Here is a 26,565-nt window from a genome sequence, read left to right as displayed (position 1 = left end):
TTCATGCTTCTGAAAATGTTTGGGGTGCAGTTATAAACTGCTCTATCAGGATTCTCTTGATTGCTGTGTGTATTGTTTTTTTTTTTGGGGGGGTCATATTTGGATACTGACTGCTAGGCCTACACTTCATTTGGAGCCAGGGCCTCGGTTGATTGTATGGCAAAGATAGTTATGAAAGGAATGCCCCCTGCCTCTGCTTCAGTTACTCTCCAGGTTTCTGCTTCACCTTCTCATTCAAAGAAAGCAGTGGGGAAAAAAAGAAAGACAAAAATAAAGAGAAGGACAGAAACAGGAAGGAGAAAGAAAGGGATGAAGAAATTATTAGAGAAAAAAGAAAAGAGGCCACAGAATGGTGTGATTTATCTTCCCTTAATGATGAGCTGGAGCCAAAAATCCCAATGCCCTTGGCCCGCTCTGTTTCTGTTGTAAATCCAGTGTTGGTACCCTCTCTGTAATAATCACTACTTTTGCCAGCTGTGGCATTGGAGCTGCTCTGGTCACCACAGTTTGAGATGCCCATTCCTTTTTGTTGACAACAATGGAGTCTGGTCAGGTCCAGACCCCCTTCCTGCCCATTATGCCAGATCTGGACTTCTTCCCAGAGCACTCTCCTCCTCCTCAGGTCCAGTCTCATCCTTTCGCTGCTCAGGAAGTCAAAATATCCATGCACCAACCCAACAAGTTGTCTTTGACAGCTTCTCCTAGATCTGAAAGGTCCACTTGGAGTATTAAGGACTCATATCAGGATACCCACCTGTGTTGCTTCTTCATCTGCCACTACAGCTTGGCTGACTTCATCGCTGACCACTGTCTTGATGTATTCAACTCTGATGCTGCCTGGACCATCTGCATCCCACATCCAAAGGGTCAGAGCCAGGGGTCAATGTTGACTCTGGGGTTGTCAGGGCTGCCCTTGCCCCTGAGTTCATCAGACATGGAAAGGTTGATGCCAGTCTTATTGTCAGACACAGCTAAGTCAGTTGCTGTAGTGATAATCTCTCCTTGGCATCAATATTTAACATTATTGAGAGGAGCTTCAGTATTTGACATCATAGACAGGATTTTATCTCATTCTGAGATAGGATAATCTCATCCAGTGTTGGATCTGTCCTGATCTTCTTATCTTCCTGGGGCTTTGGCTTCACATGAACGTGTCCAGGAACAGCCCACAACAAACATTTTTGCATAATCCCAGACCTAGGAACCCCCCCATTTCTTCTATGTCTCCCCAGGTTCTTCCCCTAAGGAGGTATACAGCAAGAGTCAGTGTAAGAGAAAATGCTTGGATTCTCCTGAAGAATTCCTGACTAAGGATTCATACCTTGATTAAGAGGAAGGGTCTCATAAATCCCCCCATGATGATACCTCCTTAAGTGATCTTGTTGAATTGATGATACAGTGAGGGGGTTGGATATCCAAAGGCCCTTCCCCTGAGGGAGTCTGTCTTTCTTGTCACCTATGGTGTAGGCCCATCCAAGTCTTGATTAGTACCCGCTCTGGATATGCTCATTGACCTTGTTTCCAGGAGGGCATGGAGAGAGCCTGATGTGAAAGAGCCTTTATCATGCAAGCCTGAAAACATTTTGGTCCTGCCCAAGGATAAGGGTTCTGCAGCTGATGCTGTTGTGGACACTGCAGCCATGAGGTAAGAAATTTCTGTAGAGAGTGCATTGGTTCATCTCCCTGAATAGAGAGTTGCAGTCACTGGACCAGTTTGGGAAGCGGAAACATGCTTCAGCCACTTTTACCCTCCTTTCACTGAACTATGTGGCACATTTGACTAGGCTTCAGAGAGACTTAACCACTTAAGTTTCTAAGTTGGTAGTATCTTAACCTTCAGATGAGTCTTGTGAAGCCTTGGAGACTCAGTGACCACCATGTTATCTGTATTGAACATTTCCATGCAACTCATCTCCAAAGCAGTGGATGGTAAGGTGTGTGAGCTAGGCACTGGCATTGTAATCCACCACCATGCCTGGATGCTCCTGTGTAATTTGCTGAGTGTTTCAAGGTGTCCTTCCTTAATGTCCCCTTTGATGGGTCCAATTGTTTGGACCAAAAGTTAAAGACACACTGACCAGGAGCAAACAGGAAGGCAAAACAATGTGAGTTCACTTTTCTACCCCATAGAGGACTTTCTTAGGAAACCAGAGGTGGAAATGGCTGTTTTTCCACAAATCAAAACAGTTTTCTCAGGATGCTCCAGGTGATGATGCCTTCTGGGCAGAAGGGGGAACTTTAATGGATGCTTCCCTAGGGGCAGTGGTGGTCCTCGAAATATGGACTTTAGGGGACCTTTCTCTGGCAAGCCCTTCCAGCAGTCCTAAAATTTTGCCCAACTGCTGCACTCTAGAGGCAATCAGAGGGCACTTGGCTGTCCACCCCAAACTTGGGAGGCCATCATGTCAGATGTCTGGATGTTGAGAGTCATTTTCAGAGGCTACACTATAATCTTTTAGTTTAACACAAATCTGAGATAAAAGTCCATTCCAGAAGTACCTCCTCAACAATGAAGGGAAACAGCAGCAGATTCAAAAGCTGTTCATGAAATGAGTCAACCAAGATGTCAACCAGACCATAAAAGATTTGGTTTCTGTTCAAGATTTTTTTGGTGCCAGAGAAAACAAAGAACTTCAGGCCCATTTGTACCTAATCAAATTAAACATCTTTATCAAACAGACCAAGATGGTAGTTATGGAGTTTATTCTACCTCTACTGTGGAAGAAATATTGGATTTGCTTGTTGGACCTCAAATATACTTACTATCACATAAAGGTAGCAAGATATTACTGGAGGTTCAAGTACTTCAGGCTGAAAGCCAGTTATTACCAGTTTCAAGCACTACCCTTTGGCCTCCTCACAGCTCCCTGAGTGTTCACCAAATTCATGGCAGTTGTAACAGTTTGGCTCAGACTGCAGAGATTCTGGCACTTTCTGTAGCTGGGTGACTGGCTCCTTATGTCAACACCAAGGGCATTGTTGGTCCAGGCAAGGGACTTCTTGCTCCATTTGTGCTTGTCCTTGGGCATTACAGTCAATTTTGACAAATCCAGTCTGGAACCTGTTCAAGCTCTAGAGGTTTTTGTTTGCCATCTAGACATCACCCTTTAGATTGTCAGACTTCCTCCCTTGAAATTGCTATCCCTACAACTTCAGACCAGTAAAGGTTTGCTGCTTTAGAGTCCACCCACTTTATTCATTCATTATTCTTCTCTGAATGATGGCTGCTGCAATCTCTCTCTTTTTGTTCCTCTGACCAGTTTCTTCATGAGAGTTTTTTAATGTACTCTCTCAGCCTAGTGGTCAATGGCAGTTCACCTGTAGAATTCTCCTATTCATATCACCAACATTTGTCATTATTGCATCTCACAGTAGCTGACATCCAATCATGCTTCTGCAGGATGCCCATTTGTTCTCCCCCAGCCCATTGTCACTGTGTTTATGGGGACTTCCCCTCCTATGGTGGGGGAAGCATTATGAAGGGAAAAATGGCCCAAGCTACCTGATTGTGGTTAGAGGCCCATCAGTGCATCAATGTTTTGGAGATGAGAACATTCCCTGGGTTTTCATGACTGCCACACCAGTGTTGTGATCTCTATCCAGATGGACAACATTGCAGTAGTTTGGTGCATAAACAAATAAGGGGAAAACAGATTCTATCCCCTGTGTCAGGAGGCCAGGAGGGTGTGGCAGTCACTGACGTCCTTGCAATGCCTTCTGATAGCAACATACAATCTGAGATTATCCAACATTCTAGTGAAAAAGTTGAGCAGGAACACTCTGATGCCTCCAAATGTTGTTCCTCGGCCTGTCAGTGGCTGTGCACATTTTCAGCCATTGAGACCAGCTGTGCTGTGATCTGTTTGCAACTTCCTTCAACACCAAATGCAGTAGTATTTTTGCCCTGATCCCTCCCAAGGGAAAGCCACAGAGTAATGTTTTACTGCATGCTTGGCCCCCAGGTCTCCTTTATGTATACCCTCCAATGCCCTTGATTATCAAGTCACTGCAGAAGCAGCCCATTGCAAAGTGACTGTAATCCTCATAGCTCACGTCTGGCCCAGACAAGTCTGGTTTCCCTTCCTGTGGCATTACCTGTTGCACCCTCCTTGGATTTAGGATCCCATTCCAGATTTGATATCCCACCTTTCAGATCAGCCTCACCAGAATCTGAATTCCATCAGTTTGACCACTTGGTTCCTCCACTTGCACTGATATCCAGAGATCCCAAGCTTTCTGAAAGAGCTGTGCATATCCTCTCCTCTTCTCAGAAGCTGCTCACTAGAAAGATTTAAAGTAGTAAGAGTAGGAGATTTATCATTTGTGTCATTTCAAAGGGCTTGGACTATTTTGCTGCTCTGTTAGCTAAAATCTTAGATTTTCTTGCTAGTCTTTTTTCAGTCTGAGGCTAGCTACATCAAGGTCCAGCTGACAGCTATTTCAAATTTCAATGTGGGTCAAAACCAAGTGCCAGTTGCTTCTCTAAGATTGTCGAAAACCATTTTGAAGAGTACCAACTTACACAGGCTTCCAATAAGTGTTCCTATTCCTCCCTGGGACTTGCCTCTTCTTCTTCAAGCCTTGACCAGGGCCTCTTTTGAACCAGATGCTACTTTGGACTTAAGTTTCTTCATGGAAAACACTTTTCTTAATTGTAGTTAACTTCAGCCAGATGTTTCTTAGCTACAGTCTTTATACTATAGCTACCTTACTTTATTTTTCACATAATTTTATTGTTGAACAATTCTTCCTTCTTGTCTAATATGACCCCTGAATGTAGTCTGACCAATCAATTCAATTGTCATTTTTCCCCAAAAATCAATAATAAGGGATAATAAATGCTTCACTGCCTGGATCTCAATTGTCAGTTGAGATTCAGTTTGAACAGGACCAAATGTATCAGGAAGCCAGACTGACTTTCAGTGTCCTTTTCTAGACTTAAGCTTGGGAAACCAGTTTCCAAAGTAACTTTGTCTATTTGGCTTTCTGGCAGTATATCCTCTGTTTATACCATGAAAAATGTATCACTACATGGCAAGTCAAAAGCCCGCTCTACTGCTGCAGTATCTACTTAAACTACCTTTTTTGGTCATGCTTCTTTAGATGATATTTTTGTGCAGCAGCTACTTTGTCTAACACTCATACTTTTGTGTCCTATTATAAACTACACATTCAGTCCAGAGCTAAGATTTCCTTTGGCTCCACAATTTTGAGGAATGTTCTCTCCAGATTTGGCTGGCTGAGGACTCTCTTCCACAGGTTGAGGCAAACAGAAAAGATAACATCACAGTGGCGGATCCAGGATTTTGCAAAGGGGGGGGGTGCAGTCGGGAAAGTTGGAGTGAGGTGGGAAAGCAGAACACTGGGGAAGGGGATGTGAAAAGATCACCTTAACATATTTTATCAGCATATGTGAAAACACAGCAACATACAATTAATGGGAGTGGACTTAGCATAATGGTTAAGGTCTTCACCTCATAGACACAAAGTACTGGGTTTGATTCTGACCTCAGCTTATTAGCTAGACTTAAAATTACCCTTCAGGGCAGTTAGCCTAATATTCTCCTATGATCCAATGAACCTGGTGTGGCTGTGTTAAGCAGTTTGCCTAATATTCTCCTACGATTCAGTGAACCTGGTGTGGCTGTGTTAGTGGAGGTACACAACTCCTGTCCAGCACACAGCATATTTACAGGCATTCCAGTTATTTTAAGACATACCTGGAAGACATGTTTGGTTGCCCATGCCAAGTCACAGTTATTTTCTAAAGCAAAACAGTGTAAGACACTTCTCTGTGTGGAAGATTTCAATCCATATATATCTAGTTAATCATTGTATATTAAACTAGATATATATGGATTGAAAATCTTCCACACAGAGACGTTTTTTACACTGTTTTGTTTTTGGACCCACTATACTTGTTTAGTGGGTTGTTTGAGACTTCCAGGATACCATGGAGATTACTTGAGTTATTTTCTGAAGCAAACCTGACATATGCATTATGATAACCTAGCAGAGTACCAGTGAAGGTGATATCACCCTAACAATACCCTTAGCAAAATGAAACCAGCAACGTTAATTTAAGTAAATAATTTTATGTGCACAAGTAAAGTTCAGTTAATTAAAAAGAGCATAGCAAGTTAAAGAACTACATGTTATGAAAAAAGTCCTAAAAAATGGTCAGTTAAGTTATATGCAAAGTATGAAAACAAATCTAACTACTATAGCATTTCAAAAAGAACAGTAACACAAAATCTACTTTAATGTCTGATCAGCCTAATATGCAAAGCCATGGAAAGACGTATTAGGAAACAGGAAACCTCCAAACACTGATCCTGTTTCAGTTTGGATTTGTCAAGGGCAGGTCATGCTTACTCAGTTTGGTGGACTTTTTTGAAAAGGTTACCAATGCAATGGAAGAACATAAAAGGGTACACACTGCATACCTCAACCTGGCCAAAGCTTTTGACACAACCCCCCCCCCCCCCATGCAGGCATTGTAGCAAATCAAAATAAACTGGGAGTCGCATCCTATTACACACTGGATTACCACCTGACTCACAGATAGGATGCAAGAAAACAAAATAGGGAAGGTTACCTCCACAAAGGGATGGGTCACCAGTAGAGTCCCCTAGGGTTCTGTGCTGGGACCTTTCCTGTTTAGCATCTACTTCTCTGAAGTAAAAGCCAATACCAAAGGGCTCTGGATGACTAAGATTGCACATGGCTGCAAGTTAGGAGCAGTCACTGAATCCCCAAATTACATAGCCATCCTGCAGGAAGGTTTGTCCCAAAAAAATAACTGGTGCCAAAATCATGGACCGAAATTAAATGTCGATAAATACATTATTGTATTCTTTGGGAAGTCATCTACCTCAGGGAAGAACCACAATGAGATTAAGACCCTAAGTGCAGGCTCGTTTGTTTGGATTTGGGAACTTATCTGGACAGTGACCTAAATTTTAACCAATGTGTTTACTGTGGTAAAAAAGTCCTTCTATATAGCACAGCTTATAAAAAGGAGTTATGTCTTCCAGTAGGATGCAGAGGATCTTTGTAGCCAGTGATTCACTGCCGCTGTACCCAGGAAGAGAAGGACAAAAGGGGTAAGGGACTATGTATCACTTGGTAAGCAACCTGTGCTTCACCACAATACACAGCTTGCATCTCATTACTGAGCCTGTTTATACAGTAATCAATAACTACTGCTTCTCCCTTATGCATTCTAGAGAAGGCATGAAAATACTGTAAGACATTGTAATGTAATTTAATGTAAGACTTTTGGGCTAGGCTTATATAGGCCCCAGGGCCATTAGCCTAGTGCACACCTGTGAACCTATGACATGCAGATGGCATATGTATCCTGCCAGCCACTGAAGTATACCATCCACTAATTGGTAATGCAGAAGTTCTACATGTCTACATCCTATATGTCCATAACCCCGCTACCACTTAAACAGTAAAAATAGCAGGTGTAATAAATATTCCTCTGATCTCTGGACAACTTCTGCTTGATTAGATGCATGGGCACTGGAGGGACTGGGTGGGGAAGATAGGAGTGAGTGGTCAATCCTGACGCACCTATCCTAGGGGGAGGGAAGTAGCCTAGGCTCCCTGGAATAGCAGCATGAACTGCCTGGTGAGCTACATGCTGTAAGATGTATACTGCTTAAGTTGAGATTTGAGCTTTCATGGAAGAGTGCATGCACATTTTTAATGCAGGAAATGCAGAGCTTGCAAAGATATGCTTTGTTGTGGGAGATGGGGCACACTCCCCAGCAGAAGTGTGATACAATACTAGTGTGCTTTGACTCTTCACTAGCCTCAGGTATGGGTCAGATTGAGCCAGGGGAAGGCTACGGATACAGCAGATCCAGTGAATTCAGAGAGGAGCTGGTGGCAGCTGAACATCAGCTGCAGGGAGAAAGGAAATAAATGACGAACAGCATGTCATTTTTCAGTGACTATGCTGGCCACTGGAACTTTACACATACCAACTGGACATATTACTGGGGTTTTGCAGGCATTTATAAACAGATCCTACAAAGTTTCTCAAGAGTCTACTGTCATATGTAGTGATGAATAGTCACATGCTATGGATGCAGGCTGAGTGGACGCCTGTGATGTGTGAATTCCACACTATATGCCATGTGCCAGATAAACTGAGTACAGTGGATGCCACAGAGATCCAGAAACCTTTCACAGATTATGTGACTGCCTATACAAATGTATTCCTTAAGTTATCAAGTGATGTCACTACACAGATGTGTGCGCTACAAGTCCCAAAAAAATCGTGATGCCAACAGTTGGCACTCTTGTGCCAATTACCAGGCCTTTGAAGGTGGTCAAGGATCATGACTACGCTCAGAATAGTGGGAATTAAGTGGGAATGAGGATATATACAGCAATCACACAGTATGTATATTAATAACAAAGGTGTGGGTAACAGCCCCCAACATCATACCAGCTTATCCTTCAGAACCATACTGTCATCACAGACACCACAGTAGGTGGTATACAAGCATGCACACAGGAAGGGATCATAACATAAGAGAACATGTATTAGCTCACCTATAAAAGAGGTTACATTTTCTAGGCAGCTGTGGGGAAACACTACAGCATACATCCACAAACCCTGTCAGGCATTTAGAGTACATGTTTACTGTACAATCTTATGCACAGAAGACTTGCATCCCACCTCCACATTAATGATCCTACATGACTGCAGGGCTCACAGGATGATAGTCTACTACCTCCATCACCACCTATACTGAAATAACCATCATCAGCATCAGCTGATCATTGTGCAGTAGTCTGTATATGTAGTTCATGTACTTTCAAATAATGCTCCATTATAAACATATCTAAGTAAGCAGTAACATTCCCTCCATGGTGCACCCACATCCATGCCCCACTGATTCCAAAAACAGAGTCTTCATACCTTACTAAGAGTAACAGACATTATCTATTAATTCTAGTCATTGCTGTGAGGACCTTTCACTATCTCACAGCAGACCAAGGTCCTGGACCTCCTCCTTAGCATTGTGCTTAATGACATTAATTCTAGAATAGCTGTACTCCAGCTTCCATGTCCACCAATGACATTTACATCCAAGACCACCTCAACCCACCTGTACAGCCTCAGCTCTTGATTGCCACCTTGACCCATAAGAAGGGTGGCATCTGTTTAGTGTATATTAACAATCACCTCAACCTCCTGCTTGGTAAAATTCATATTTGTTTTCTAGCCACACACTGAAACACAGGTGACAAATAGTAATTGTTATAATAGCTAACTTCTTCCACATGCCACCAAACAAATATGTAGGCCAATAAGAAAAGCAGGCCTAAGAAATATACATGGTAGTAAATGAAATGCTTAGCCCCATTCTTCCAATTTATTTATTTAATAAAATCTGTTATCCAGACTCACAGAGTGGAACTGTTTTAGCTACAGCAGGATCACAGCAAGAAATAGAGTTAAAGTTAAGGATGATAAATAATGTAAAAATGACCAAACTGTGTTATGGGAAATCAAATCTATAAATATTCACATATATAAAGTACCCAAATCATGTGCAGCCTCATACAAAATGTTTACTTACAAAGTCATGGAATATGCAACTCTCACTTGCTGAACTGCTAGTTAAACTTCCACGTGCAAATGCGGAATGTGTTTATATCTGTGTTGGCGCATGCATGTGCGATGCCAGGTCCTCCTTAAAGGAGAAGATGCTGGCACTACGGATGTAAACACATTCCGCACTCGCGACTGGAGATTTTATTTTTAAAAAGCTTTTTTTTCTGCCTTCAGATTGTGTGGGTTAACCAAAAGGGGGAGGCGTGTGCCCCTGTGCCAAAGCCTAAATCCGTCACTGCATCAGATATGAAAGTTATGTACTTACCATAATGCTAACTCCAGCTCTACCATCCCTCTCCCAAACTGTCACTGGTGGTTTTGGCTCTCGGTGGACCTTGTGGGCTAGTTCAAAATCTGTTGTTGTGACCCTGTGGTCTAATCTTCATTTTTTTTGTTAGGGGAGCTCTGTATGTGCAGGTCAGGTATGATAAGGCAAACTTGATCTTAGGAGGTTTAGGTATGCAGTACATTATGGGAGAGGAGGTGGAACTTCCGAGCTGAAAATTCTGAAGTGCCAGCCTCTGATCCAGTTGGATCTGATAAACCACAGGTTGAGATAGATGGAAGAAGACAATAAGAGTCTAAAATTATGGTAAGTACATAACTTTTATTTTTGTCTCTCCTTACCACTCTGAGATTTCAAACAATATACAAAAATCCTTCTTGACTCTATCACACAGGACTGTGTTTATGTGCTGCCTTTTACATAACCCTCAGCAAAAGGCTTTTCTTACACACAATTTATATCTGGAAACTTTTCTGAACTTCTCCATTCACTCTCAGACTTTTGCAAAATATCATCACTGATAGCTTTTCTGATTCCTCATGCATGCCATATTACATATGAAAAAACTTCAATGGTCAAAAAAAAAAAAATACATGGACCCAACATCTTCACTCGCTGGAATTTCAGTTTCCAGTTTTGGATTTTGTCTGAAAGGAACTGCAACTGTACTGGTGTGACAGCAAACATCTCTAAACCTAAGTCTCCCCCTTTTCTCCACTGATCCCAAGGATAACTACAAATACCTCAAATTTTGCTTTGGGGAGCAGTTTCTATGGAGGTAGAGGTGAAGGCCTGTCAAATGCCTCAGACTGACCAAAGCACATAAATGTCAAAGACATGTTGGCTGTGATCTAGGATTTGAAATCATTCATCATCTACAATCCCCTGGACCTCTTCAGGTGATTTTAGACAACACCACAATGATGTGGTGCATAAGTAAGCAGGGGGGCACCTGCATGTACCTTCTGTGCAGGATGGTTATGAGGGCTTGGGAGGTAGTTCTGCAGCACTCTTTAACCCTCCAAGAGTTTCACATTCATTTAGAACAAAATATAGTGCCAGATCTAGGACAAACCCCTCATGAATAGAAATTGAATGAGGAGTCTTCCAGAACTTGATCCAGCTGTGAGGAAGTCTTCAAGTAGATCTGTTTGCCTCCTTTTAAAACAACTGAAAAAAAAATCTGCTTCAGGTGTCTTTACAACCAAGCCTGGAAAAGAAATGCATTTTCATTCCCATTGTCAGTAATAATACTTTATGCATTTCCACCCTCTCCGCTGACATCCAAGGTAATTATAAAGATTAAGAGGGACTGTACAAAAATCATTGTGATGACTCCCTTCTGGCTGAGGCAACATTTGTTCTCCCTTCTTGTGGAATTGTCCAAGTGTAACTATCAACAGCTTCCCCACAGACTGGATCCACTCACACAAGACAAGCGGAGTTTGACACAGCCCAATCCCAAACAGCTTCAACTAATTGCCTGGATAATTCCATTTTTTGATTTTTTGGGCATCTCTTTCATGAGGAATACAGCAGGTGATGAAAGAGGCATGAAAGTCGGTTAGCAGGAAATCTTACACTGGCAAGTAGAAAAAAAAATTCTAGTTGAAGCCTAGCCAATAACCAGAATTCCATCATGGATTATGCATGACTGCTTCTGAAATAGTAATATGAGTTACCTTCCTCTGGCCTGTCTTGTTTTTAAACCTTTATTCAATTATCACTTAAGACATGAGCAAGCATACATTAACAGAAAAGAAAACAAACCATGTTAACAATTTTTCCATTTGCACACATTATACATCACATGTTCTCTTGCTTTTTAAAAATTATACAAATTGATAAAGTCCTGCCTTCCCTTAAACCTCACTCCTTCTTCTGCACATCATTCTGCATTTATTATTCCCACAATTACCATTTATTTCTATGTAAGTTGCTCTTTTCCCTTTCTAAAGATCCCTAAACCAGTCCTTTTATCTCTTTTATAACATATTTGACATTTTATATACAGTTCATTTAGACATTGATTTTCTTTTTCTTGTAATTGCTTTTTGGCAGCCAGCAGAATTAAACTTAATAATGTCTTACTATGTCTAGGCATATCAGATCCTGTGTCCCAGCTAAAAAAAATTCCTTAGTTACAGCCATTTGTGCACCAAATATTCTGAGAGAGTACTCTGTAGGGAATTACTAAATCTGCCAATTCATTACACTACTTGTTTGCTAACGTCTGTGTAATCTATGTAAGTTTGTCTTTGTGGAGCTTTTCTCCCCAGGTCTCCGCTGAAAATGGACATGTATCCAGTCGGACTATCCCGGTAAACAAATGTAAAATAAATAAATAAATAAATAATAAAACACATGTTCTGAGTTAGATCTTTCTTCCATATAACACCTCCAACATTTGTTGTCTAAATGACGGAAAAATCAAAAGAAAGTCTTCTTGTGGTATAAAAATACATATGCAAACACTTCCAAACAAAGCTCCTAAACCTTCTGGACTTTGTTTCATACATAGGAGCCACACATATGTCCTCTCATTGTTCTTTTGTAAATTACTTTTCCAGTATTTCTTGCCAATATTTTTCTAACCTCCTCTGATTGATTCTTATTGTTATGTAGTATTTTATATGCCATACTAATTCTCACTTTTTAACAGTAGCTTCTGTACTATATATGACAAAAAAACTCCACCAGAGCAGATCTTTCACTAACGATTCCCCAGCCCTTTTCTCTTTGCCTATAGTTTGATAGTCCTTGGTAGGGAAGGCAGTCCCTAACCTGCAGTCCTTAGTCTTCTTAACCTCATCCCACTCTATTACCTTTCCTTCTCTCCTAATACCTTGGTTCCTTTACCAGTTTTCTCCAGTAAATGCCAGCCCCATTTTGGCTATTTTCTGTACTTCTACTTGCAGTCATCCCTATTGGCAAAATCTCCTTTCACAATTCTCATGTTGGCTTAGTTCTTAGAATACTCTCTGCTACTCTATGAAAATAACATTCTATATGGTTATTCTCCTTAATGATATACATCAAAACCACTTTTCTATATTTCTTGAACTTATCACCTGCTTCATTATCATCCCTATCCATTTTGAATTCTCACTGTCTGCTTGTGGTATGTGTATGGGCATTAACTGTGTAGCTCTAAAATATCTCTTCAAATCAGGTAATCCTAATCACCTTGTTCTATTGGAATGATCAACTTATCCCGCTTAACTCTTGCCCTTTTCCCCTCCCAGATAAATTCTGCCAGCACTTTAATTATTGCCCACAACATCTCTAGTTGATAAAAAAAAATGTCTGGCCCACATATAAAATTGAAGTGACTTAAAATATTTTCACTGCTTCTATCTTATATATCCATAAACAACAGCTTCCAGTTTCTCATTTTTTATTATCTTTTGTTTAGTCTTTTTCAACATATCCTTAGCTGCCATAACAGAATCCTTTTGATCTTTATGTTGTAGTGCTCCCATAAACATAGGTATTGCTGAACCAATTTGTGTGTGATTTATGGCTATAGCCTTTCTTCTATCTTCATTAATTTTATACCCTGAAAAAAACTTGAAACTCTCTCAAAATCTTCCACAAAACTGAGGTATCCTTTTATGGATTTATTGGATATAAAATAGTATCATCTACAAACAAAGCCAATGTTTCTCAATTACCATACCAGTTATATCCTTGCAGTTCTGAGTCCCTTATTTTCTTTGCCAATGTCTCTAAATATAAAGCAAATAACAAAGGGAAAGATAACACCCTGCCTAGTTCCTCTGGTCAAACACAGCTTATCATAGAAGAACTCTCCCACTTTAATTCTTGCATCTGATCCTTCATATATCCTCCTAATTAACCTTACTTATTGTATCAGGAAATGTAAGTGCTTCCATTACCCTACTTATAAAATCCCAGCTTTCTTTGCTGAATGCTTTCCCTGCATCAAGTCCTACCAATGGCACCAGTATTTTCTTACATTCTGGTTCTGAATCATCATCATTCTAATAACGTTACCAAATGTTTGCCTTCCCCCCACAAAACCAAATTGAGCCATATCAATTTTGGCAGCAAATTTGCCATTTGTTTAGCTAATGTAGACATAAACATTTTATAATTATAGTTTAAAATTGAAATGTGCCCTTATGAATTTGGGTCTGATAGATCTTTACAATTCTTTGGTAATACAGCTACCACAGCTTTCTTCCACAATGTTGGTATTTCTCCTAATTTTAAAATGGTGTTAAGCAAAATGTTCTAGATTTTTCTAAATTTATTCCCCCTAAATTTCAAAGTTCCACAGGAATACCATTTGTTCCTGGAGACTTTCCTGAAGATTGACTATACATCACCATTCTTATCTCGTCCCCATTCTATCTTTTTTTAAAGGCAATTTGTATTTAACATATTTACAATATATAAACAAAGGAAAAAAATGAATTTATCACATACTGCTATGCAACATTAAGAATATGTTGAATCATCAAGGTAATCTTGTACAGTTAACACATTAAGAGTCTTGGTATGTCAATAGCACCATTTCAAGGCTATCCAAACCACTAAACATCTTAGTATGATTTATAGATCTTATTCTGATCACTTTTTTTTCAGTTGTACATAGTATTGCTGTTAAATTTAAAAATTATATGAATGTAGGAACTGAGTTCAGTTTTCAGTTGTGTAAACATTTTTTAGCTACTGCCACTAAATTCCAGAAAATGTTTTGTTGTTTGGCTTCTACAGTTAAAGGAAGTGGAACATTCAATAGTACTATTGATCTAGTTAGAGAACAGTTATCAGATCATAACTCCTTAAAAACATAGTTATCTCTTCCCAATATACATTTAATTTTTCACAATCTATAAACATGTGTCCAATCAGCTTTTGCAATTTATTACATCTCCAACAAACTAAATAATTTTACTAAACCTAGAGATTTTATTTGTAATTAACGTATAAAACTTAGACAAGATTCCTTTGTTGGTTAATTTACCTTTAATGATAGCATTCATATATGCATATTATGGGGGAAGAGTGTTCTGTTCCTCTTCACTCAGATTATCTACACATTCATTTAATTTCTTACTGATGTATAATATTAACTGGTTAACAGACCCATCCAATGTATAACCTTTCATTAAATATTCTGGTGACTTAGATTTTCCTTTTTCAAAGCAATCAGACCATAGTAGAGTTTATCTGTGAGGGGGAGAGGGCAATAGTTAAGTGGGATAAGTTGATCCTTTCAATAAAACAAGGTGATTTAGGATTACCTGATTTGAAGAGATATTTTAGAGCTACACAGTTAACGCTCATATACTTACCTTTTTAATAAATTAATTTTAACATTGTTCTGAGTTTTCTTAACTCTAGAGGTGTGTGCAGGGGGAAAGTGCAAAATTTCCATTTTGATATTAATGGAATTTTTAAAACTTATTAATTAACTGTTTTAAGAATTGATTTCATATCTGCAGAGTCTAAATACTGAAATGAATTTCCTTCTAAAGAAAATGTTATTAATCAGATGAAAGGATTGTTGCATATTTCTCATTTATCATATCTGATAAACTTATAAGAATTTAGTATAATCTGTTACTGAATGGCTTTCCATTGGCTAGTGTAAGTTGAGTCTATCCAGAATATAATAGAGTTAAAATTTGCAGCAGTAGAAAAATATTCTACGTCTGGGAAGTTAATATCATCATACTCCCAGAATCTTATATGATTTCTATAAGCAGTTCTTGGCCTTTTCAGATACCACAAGAATGAAGTTAACATGTTTTTCCATTTTCTTTAAAACGTTTTTGTCAGGTGTTAAAGCTGTTGAATGCAATATATATCTGTCTAATTTTGGGTAATGTAATTATTTTAATAAGTACTAAATGATCCTCAAAATTAAAAAAAAAATCATTCCATCTTTAATAAGAAGTAACACTTCTACAATTATATTTTCAAAATTATTATTAATAATTTTACTCAAATTTTGATATATTGTTATTCCCAAATATTTTAGTTCTTTTCCTTCCCAATTATATTTTTCTTTAAACTTATATACTATATTTTATATTTTATACTATAGTAATTAATTTAACACTAAAGTTTTAGTTTTATTATTATTAAGTTTCAGCAGCAATGCTTCCTGAAACGTTTCAATTTCCTATTCTGTTTCTTCAATTGAATAATTTAAATCTCTTATAGTTAGTATTTTTTGCTTGACAATCCTTGTTAATTGAGAATCCATCATTTTTATTGTGTTTTATACTAGTAGCTAAGGGTTTGATAACTAATGCAAATAACAGAGGAGTCAAGGGACACCCTTCCCTTGTGCCCTTGTTGGAAGTTAAATATTGAGAAATGTAAGATCCAATGTTATCATTTGCTTTAGAGTCTCTATACAGGTTTTTTAATATTCCAATAAATTGTTCTGAAAATGCACACACTTTTAAAGTTTTAAACAAGTAGTTCCAATCTACAAAATCAAAAGCTCTGTCAATATCTAAGCTAATTAGGGCCAATTTCCTGTTTGTTCCTTTTGCTAAATCTAAGATAATTACTACCCTTTTTATATTTATCATACATTAATCTGTTGGCTATAAATCCTGTTGATCTTTATCACTTAATTTATCTACTATATTTCTTAATCTTGCAGTGAAGATGAAAGTAAATATTTTATAGTCTACATTTAATAATGAAATAGGTCTATGTGTGGAAACTAACATATTATCCTTCCATTGTTTAACTATAAGTGAGATTATAGAAAATTTTCATGAGGGAAGAATTATTTTGTAATTTTGAATTATCCTTAAAACATCAGTCAGTAATTCTAAAACACAGCCTATATAATTCCATACTTAAACCATCTAACCCTGGAGCTTTACCATTTCCCCCTTTTTAAAGCTTCTTTAACTTCTGTTAGGGAAGTAGGCCTATTCAGCAGAGATATTTGTTGGTCATTAAGTTTATTAGTAATATTTTTCTTTACTTGTCAATTTTGTAATCATCAGGATTACAACTTTTATCTTTATTAAAATCCTCATGGAATTTTTTTTAAATATTAAGCATTTCCACTATTTCTGAAGTAAGCTTATTAGTGTGAAGATTTGGGATATTATTGATTTGTACTTTTTGCTTAACATCTTACTTGTATTAGCTAATCTATGTAGATTTTTTTAGGTCCTCACATAACTGTGCAATTTTGTTTGTTTCTAAAGCTAGCTCTACTTTATGCATTAAAACTGTTTGATATTTTTCATTTATTTTTAATGACTTTAGTATTATCTAATTCCTTTGTTGTTCAGACCTTGCTTTGTGTATTTCATCTTGTGCTAACAACCATGTATCATTTTCTTTCATTTTATTACTAGTCCATATTCCCATTCATTCTTTAATATGGGGTTTTAAGGAGTCCCATAATATGAGTTTATTAACCTGACTATTATCATTCAAAGATAAAAAAATATTGATTTTCTTCTTAAGGTAGCTCTTAAATTCATTTAGTATCATCATATATACTGGGATTCTATAAATCTGAAATTTCCTTATATCCATTAATATATTGCTATTTAGTGCACTATGATTAGATAAAGGATGTAGTAAGTTTAAATGATCTTTAGCCACTCTTGTACCTATTCCAGGGATCCAGTAAAAATTAGCTAGAATATAGAGTTTGCCATTGTATTTAATTATTGCAAATATATAAATTAATTTGGGACCATTAATGAATTCCATGACCTTAGGCATTACAGAAGATTTTCTCCAAAGTATAGGATTTCCTCTCCTCTTTTGGTTAAAACGTTATTTAAATATGGTATGTTTTTAATCTATCAAGTGAGTCTCTTGTAAGAATATAATGTCTTCTCTATTTCATTTTAGGGGTATATATTAGTTATTGAAAGCTAACTTCAGCGAACAGCTGTTCATTGAACATAAATCAGTAAATGGCCCTTCATCGAACGTTCACATCAGTAAATGTTTTTCCAAGGGCAGAGAGTTACTTGGCTAGCATTATGAAATTTGCCCTTTTCCCCACTGTAGTGTGATCTCTGAATTGGTATATATAAGTAGGGGAGTGTGGGGTGTGTAGTCCTCCACCCGAGTCAGTATTTTGGCCAAGTAACTCACTGTCCTGGGAAACACATTTGCTGATGTGAACGTTTGATAAATATCCATTTACTGATTTATGTTGGATGAACGGATGTTCGCTAAAGTTAGTTTTTGACTAAGTAATATAGACCCAATTTTAGATATCTTATTAATAATTTCCTTTTGCTGTCATTATTTAATCCATGTACATTAATAGATAATAGTTTAAAACTATCCATACTGTGTATTTAAAAAGATTTATTTTAACAGATAAGAGGACACATTTATCCACCATATTAATTTAATTATATAAAAGATTCTAATGCATTTCTCCAACACTTCCACATTTTTTAATTTTTCCTTTCTACAAACAAAACTACTAAAACTAATAAATAACAAAAACAAATACAAGTCTACAACTGTAACTGTATATATTACAAATAAAACACAACCTACCATGGATACCAGGGTTTCTAGTTTGCCTAACAAACTACTATACTATCCCTCTACCTACCAACACCTAAAATTCATCAAAAGCTAGCCAGAATCTACCATGACTTACAAATAATTAATATAATATTATATATATAGGTCAAAGATAATAAGAAACTATTAATTTAGTTAGATATTTTGCCATGTAAAACTATTTCCTCATTACTACATAAAAGTTTAATCATCTTCTATTATCACAGATATTACATAATCCAACAAATAGTTTAGTATATACCTATTCATGTAATAGTATTTTAAACTACCCATTAAATTTTCCTAAATTATTCACTAATTCAAATTTATTATAACTAAATTTCTAAATAAATAAGTGGAACAGATTGGGACCTGAAGAGATAAAGACACCTGTAAACTTACAGGTGACAGATAATCTTATCATGCTAAACTATTATACAAAAGGGGACTCCATGCATATACATATTTATCATGCTAAAAGATATACACATATGTTATAGATCTAATAAAAGCTCTGAATTAATTTTTAAAAGTGCAAGTGTGTATATCTCAAAATTGTGTAACACTCTTAGCATGGCAGATATCAAAATATTTAACAATCCTTTATCTTGTTAAATTGCTTCATAAAAATATCTACATTACTGCGGTCAAAGAGAATGCCTTTTTATTTCAATTGAGTCAAATAAAATACTTCTAGTCTATGTTACATTAAAAATTTATATAATATGCTTAATTTAAATTCCATTCTCCCTTCCCAGTTCAAACATATTGAAAAATCTGCTTTACTTTCTAGCAAAATAGATGTATTGATTCAGGAATATAACACTCATAATTCAACTCTGATTTATGAAATGCATTATTTCAGGTAGTCTTAGTGAATCTAATAATATACAGTGTACAAAAAGCTTCAAAGTTCATGTGACCAAGATCCATAAAGTGGCAGAAAGTATGCTAAGAACTAATCCAATATGGGAATGGAGAAAGGAGATTCTGCTGATAGAAATTACTGCAATTAGGGATATAGACAATAGGCAAGAGGAGGCTGGAATTTATTGGAGAAAACTGGTAAAGGAACCAAGGTATTGGGCGCAAATAATTAGAGAGGGAAAGATTATAGAATAGGAAGATGCCAAGAATGTATTTGGACTGCAGGTTAGAGATTGCCTTCCCTATCAAGGATTAATATCGAAGTATAGGGAAAGAGAAAGAAATATGAGGTCCTAAATGAAAGACGAGCACTGATAGAGTTTTAGTAGAATATAGAACAGAAGCTGCCATTAAAAAGGAATAATTAATAGAGCATATAAAATATTGTATGATAACTATAAGACTCAATCAGAGGATGTTAGAAAGGATTGGGAAGAGAGATTGCAACAAAATCTAGATGAGTTAAGATCTTACTTGGAAATGTGTACATAGATATGTTTATACTCTAAGTAGACTCCAGATAATTTTTCCTCAGGTAGATAGCAAATGGAGGTCTGATGGGGAAGAAGAAGGTAATTGGGCACATATTTTCTGGGAGTGCAGTGAGCTGGTGGACTTTAAGGATTCCTTGTGGGATGCACTGTTGGAGATGCTGGGTATGATGAGGGAGATTAATTTTCTGAGCTATGATACAGAATTGGAATTGCCTAGATATGGTAAGGCCTTGCTGTCTCTAATTATGGTGGCTTCCAAAAAAGCAATTACTAGAAAATGGAAATCAACATCTAAACCAGCTATATTAGAAGTAGTGAATGTAGTAACAGGGGGAAAACAACTAGAATTGAGATCTTTAGAAAAAGGTAGGAGCAAACTACAAAGAACAAATGGGAATTGTGGTAACAGTACATATAGGGGAAGAATGAGGTTTAATAGAAGGCAGAACTTAAATGAGCTATGTAATGTTTGGTCAAAAATGATTGGGTAGATTATAAGTAATGTATAATGTTTGCAACTGGAAGAGTGTCAGTATGGTTTGTGATATAAAATGCTTGCAACTAGGACTGTGTCAGTGTGGTTTGTCTTCATTTAAATAAATGTATGATTGCTTATGTCATAAGTGATGGTTTAATGAAGATATTTATTGTCTTAAAAAAGGGGAGGGGCAGGAATTAAATCATTTATGTAATGTTGCTTAGGCTACATGATATATAACAATACATGTGAAGCATAGTATGTGTTAATTTTAACTTATTAATACAATTTGATTACTTTTATATAAATGTAAATGTGCCTATGTCACAAGTGCTAATTCAGTGAAGGTGTTTAAAAATGTTCACATGACCAAGCTTCAATTTTCAGCTTTAAATTATTTTCAAATATTTTTGTATGATTTTCTGTATAAATTATATGAGATTTTGTACATTCACATTTCTGCCATATGAAGGTATATGTAATACATATCTTTCTGATAAGCATTTTTTATTTAAATATATATTTTGTCTTATTTCCTGTTAATATTCTATTTTATTCTATATAACTTGCATTTCTAAAATATCTAATCAAAGAGCTATTTGATCAGCTCTTTATTAGAAATGATATGTGTATATATTTCTTAACTTACTGTTACTGCTCTTTTATTAATCTTGCATAGTAGATATTTCATTCCTTGAGTATTTACATATTATTCATGAGATGTTTACTGTTGTTATCAATTCTAGTATTACAAGCAATCTTGACTATATATAAAAGAATTCCTGCTTAATTTCAATGTGTGTTTTTAGCTATTGTGAACTGCTGTTATGATCTAAACTTTGCACGCTGACAGAATTTGATTACAGCATGTGAAAATGACAAATCACATTACAAATTAGCTGCCAGGTTCTGCTGTAAGTTTCTCATTCTTTTTAATTCTTTTAAACTGTTCTAATCGGCAACAAACATCCAGCTTTACTTCTTTCCATTAATATGTGCAGTTAGAGTTAATAACACTACAGCATACGCTATTAACATTCAAAAAAATATAAGCAAATTATGGTTTACTATCAAAAGGGCAATCAGACTATGCCTGAATTGGAAATATTGAACACCCTAGTTCAGCATTTTAAATTACCGGAAAAAAAATGTTGACGTCACAACAGCGAATGAACACTAGCATTCGCTGTTGTGGATTCAACATTTTGAATGCACATCACATTATAGTGGGGATTGGGAAATGTAACCCTTTCCCTCACTGTAGTGTGATCTCTGAGTTTGTATATAAAAGTAGCAGGAGGTGTGGGGTGCAGGGGGGCAAAATGTTATTTGCTCATGACCAGAAGTGTGGTATTTTCAGTAAATTCGACAATCCTGAGATTCCAACTTTCCTGAAATGCCTCATTCAGTCATGTTCATGGTCATAGATTTGATTTCTGACATTTCAGGTCTGAAATATGAACAGTTGCACATTGCAGGTGTGAGATTTTGATAGTAAACCACACATTATATGTCAACAGCAGCTCAATATAAAGCATCACTACATCTTTTGTTTTACAAATTCATCACTTCTAAGAAAAGAAAAAGATGTTATTTTTAATAGATTTCTCAGATATATACTTGAAAGAAAAGAAAGAAAGAAAAAGAAAGTTTCTTTCTGTTTTCACAGTCATCGGTGATGAACTTTGACCCAGATTTTCTTAAGAACAGCTCAAGGTGGGAAGCAAGGCAAGAACGAAGCCACCATTCTGATATACATGGAACATTATTTTGTTCTCAAGCTGTCTTTATGTGTTACTTGCTTCATAAATAACCTGCAAAAGGAACATGTTACGCAGGAACAAAGAAAACAAAATCACCAGGACTTAACTCTTCTAGTTAGCATATTACTTATATCTGACATTCAATTTACCCAGCAATGCACTTACTAAGCAAAGTTAAATAAATAAAATAAATTTCTTAACTTACATAGTGTTAAAGTTACCAATTCTGATGCTTATAAATCAATGACATTCTCTAACAGGAAGTATTTGTTTAACATTTGCAAATACACATAAGTTTAGTTAAATTAAATATATTAAGTCTGTCACTGTAAATATAGTAAAATAGTAAGCCTAACCCTTCATACTCCTCATTTTGAAAAATGTTTCAGCTTAAAAATGTAAATACATACTTACATATGTTTTGAAGCTTAACGATGAATACATTTTACTTGAAAGGCAAATCTACTGTTTCAGAAAATAAATGTCCTGCAACCAGAGAATAAAATGCACTTGTTTTTACGCTTTTTAATTTTATAAGCAGTTTTTTTTGGGGGGGGGGTTGGCTCACTCTGTCTCTTGAGGGATATATTGTTCCAATCCATTTCTTTACTATTGTTAAGGATTTTATTGTTGTTAAAAGTGGATGCCTCCTCTAGCATGTTAAATATTCTAGTTCCTTCAGAAATAAATAATTTGATCTTTGCTGGAAACACCAAAGTGGCTTTAATATTGTTCTTTTTAAGTTCTTTAATCAGTGGTAAGCAAGATTTTCTTTTAGTCACTATTTTACTAGAGCAATTATTGTCAAATCTGACTGCATATTTGCCAGTTCTAATAGGTAGACTGGACCATGCTGTTGTTAATATTTGATCTTTTTCTAGGCTAAGCATAAATGTAACTATAATTGAATGTGCAGGTATGTTTTTATTCTTTGAAGGTGCTCTAAGGGATATTTCTGTCCTTTCAGTTCTGAAAGATAAAGTTTCAGATGGATTTAATGTTTTATGTAAGTTAAGAAGTTTATTATATTGTCTAGCTCATACTTTTCAGGTATACCATATATGCTCATCATCTCATCATCTTCTTTGGCTGTTCCCATTAGGGGTCGCCACCACGGATCATCTGTTTCCATTTCTTCCTGTCCTCTGCATCATGCTCTTTCACACCAACCGCCTGCATGTCCTCTCCACCACATCCATAAACCTTATCTTAGGCCTTCCTCTTTTCCTCTTACCTGGCAGCTCCATCCTTAGCATCCTTTTCCCAATATACCCAGCATCCCCCCTCAGCACATTTCCAGTCTCACCTCTCTTGCTTTGTCTCCAAACTGTCCAACCTGAGCTGACCCTCTAATATAGTGATTCCTAATCCTGTCCATCCTAGTCACACCCAGTGCAAATCTTAACATCTTTAACTCTGCCATATCCAGCTCTGACTCCTGCCTTTTCATCAATGCTACCGTCTCCAACCCATATAACATAGCTAGTCTCACTACCCTCTTGTAGACCTTCCCTTTCACTCTTATTGGTACCCGTCTGTCAAAAATCACTCCTGACCCTCTTCTCCACCCATTCCCCCTGCCTGTACTCTCTTCTTCAACTCTCTTCCACACTCACCATTACTCTGAACTGTTGATCCCAAGTACTTAAATTCACCCACCTTTGCCAACTCTACTCCCTGCATCCTCACCATTCCTCTACCCTCCCTCTCATAATGTTACTTAATCTCAGTCTATTTTACAAATCATCAACTTTAAATATGAGATAGTCATTTTGTTTTAAAAGAAATTCAGAATGAGACTCACCTTCAGTTATTCTTACTTCACGATCATTTAAAGTTTCTTCCATATTGCTTTATGCACTTTGTTGTTTCATAAGAATTTCTAAATGCTCCATCTTCTTTCTGGTCTCTTCTTTGAAACTTTCTATTTTGGTATCCAGTTTTGTCTATTTTAAGTAATATATTCTATATAATAGATATTATTGACCAGATTTTTTTTTACTCAAGAATCCTGAGTACCATTTCTTGAGTGGATCATGTTGAAGTTTCTTCTCTCTTAACCAATAAGTTAAAATTCTGACAGGAAAATTACATCTTTTGAAGAACTTAAAGTTATAAATCTTTTCTCTGACTATTAATGAGTAAAATTATCTAACAGGTGTCTCCAAATTTTTATTTTTTTGTTATATTTTCTGTTAGAGAAAAGTTTTTAGTCACAGAGCTTGCATCAATTGCTGCATTCAGCCATCTTGGTCACAGCCCTCATCCCATCATATCTTAACTGTCAGTTGCTGAGCCTCAACTACCTCTTAACTTGGCATAATGCATCTTCCATAAATATATCCATTGGTGCTCTTTCATGATTTCCACATTTCTCTGCTTTATACAAATGTTCATTAAATTTCCAAAATATTCCTAAAATCTGAAATTATTTTTCTTGTTATAGATTCACTAGGTTTTACAGCAATCTTTTCTTTTTGCTGCCTAAAAGATTGTGCTGAAAGTTTTTGTGCTCTGGAATTTTTTTAATCAAAAATAGTTGCTTAAAAGATATCTTTATAAACTCATGCATACTGTCCAGATATTCCCTTATAGTTTCTGTAGCACTCTGCATTTGTCCCTCTTCTTGTTCTGTGAGTTGCCCCTTATTCTGCAATACTTTAACCTTTGTCAGTCTCTCTAAGTAATTCCTATTACATCTTAACCATCTCTTTTTCTATGTTTTTAAACACAATTTTCATTTTATCCCACTCACAAGCTATAACTTATGAGGGTATTTCTATTTTGCTTAATAACTCTCAAAAATTTTCACTAATTATTCCTTATAATCCTCTGTTTTTAACAGGCAGGTGGGAGAGTACTAGTTCTAATTTTTATTTATTTAACCTGCATTTTTATCTTAGTTTTTATCAGAGCATTAAATAGTTATTGGTTGTGTGTAGAATCTTTCAGTTAAATGCAAATCTTCCCTGAAATATAATTCCAGTTATGTACCTTGTGGAATAATATGTAAATACTCTCTGAGCTCCTACTACTGAATTCACAACTTCCACACCAAATATTTTCATAAATTTCTTCAAAACTTTCTCCTGTTTTCTTATATTTTCCCTTCTAGGTCCCCCAGTGCAGCCTCATTATTACAAATCAAGTTCCACTCCCCACCTATAAGTAGCATTCCATGTTCAAAGCTGATTATTTGTCCCAAAATGTTCTTAGGCTGCTTAATATTATTTGGTGGAATATAAATACATGCCACTGTAATCCTCTTCCCTTGTCAGTAGCCCTTTACTATCACAAATCTACTATTATTATCTTTTTTCCTCCTGTATCACTGCTGGAGCCCCTCTAGCAATTAATATAATTACTTCCCTTTTCATTTCATCCCAATATTCTTCTGAATATCCATCCTGAAATTCTTTCCTGGTCAAATTCACATGTGTTTCCATAAGTGTCTCCTGCTGCATTGCTATTTACACTCTGCATTTCTTAATTTAATTCAATAGACTTTCCATGTAATCTAGCAATGTAAAGCTATTTACATTCCAAAATAATATGGATAGCATAGACATTATAAGAAAAAGCTATTGTTGTCACCTATTATACACAACGGTTTTTTGAATTTGTATTTCTAACTTTCGTGTTACATGCACACACTAATGTTTAGCATGCTGATCTTTTGTACATTTGTTTTTCATCTCTATTTGAACCTTTGTAACATTTTCAGGCCTTTTTCTTTTAATGAAAACCCTCAAAAAAGAACTAAATCAATTTTCAAAACACCCCATCCCCTATGAACTTAGGACAAACACATAAAGTTTCAAAAATTAAGTTTAATTCTCCAGATAGTAGCAATTTCCCCAAATTAAGAGCTTTGCCCACAGGTATTACCTAACCTAAAATTAAGGTTACCCATGCTAAAGCCCATGCTACTGCCTATGTTCTCACTTATACTGCTTGCTCTGTTCTTATCTTTGTCCCACTCCCAGATGTGAAAAACTGAGTGAATGCTATCAGAAAACATTAACTTTTAACCGTAAGAAAAAGTACACTGGTTATCTTTAAATAAAACCACATTGTGCACTTTTCCATTAAATGCATTGAAGTATTAAGGCTGCTAGGGAGGCTGCTATTTCTTATTCACTGTCCATAATTTCAAACTTTATTTTTCACTGAAATGTTTGCTCCCGTACCTTTAACTTTTGCATTTCCTCAGCAAAGAATGCTCTGAACTCTCAAGATTAATTACTTGCATTTGCAGCCAGTGGTCTCTATGGAAAGGTACTCAGAAATGAATCTCTGTAAATTTCACTTAGAACAGAATGTACAGCTGCCCTTACATGCAGACTTCTTGATTCCCACTAAACATTTGCTAATGAAAAAATAAACAAGCTATCTTTGTAGATGTAAGAAGTTTAGGGTCTTTATTACGT

This window comes from Protopterus annectens, chromosome 9.part0 (genome assembly GCF_019279795.1).
Source record: "Protopterus annectens isolate FY-2018-M chromosome 9.part0, PAN1.0, whole genome shotgun sequence".
Lineage (NCBI taxonomy): Eukaryota > Metazoa > Chordata > Ceratodontiformes > Protopteridae > Protopterus > Protopterus annectens.
The sequence above is the reverse complement of the archived record's forward strand: the minus strand, read 5'-3'. Positions refer to the sequence as shown.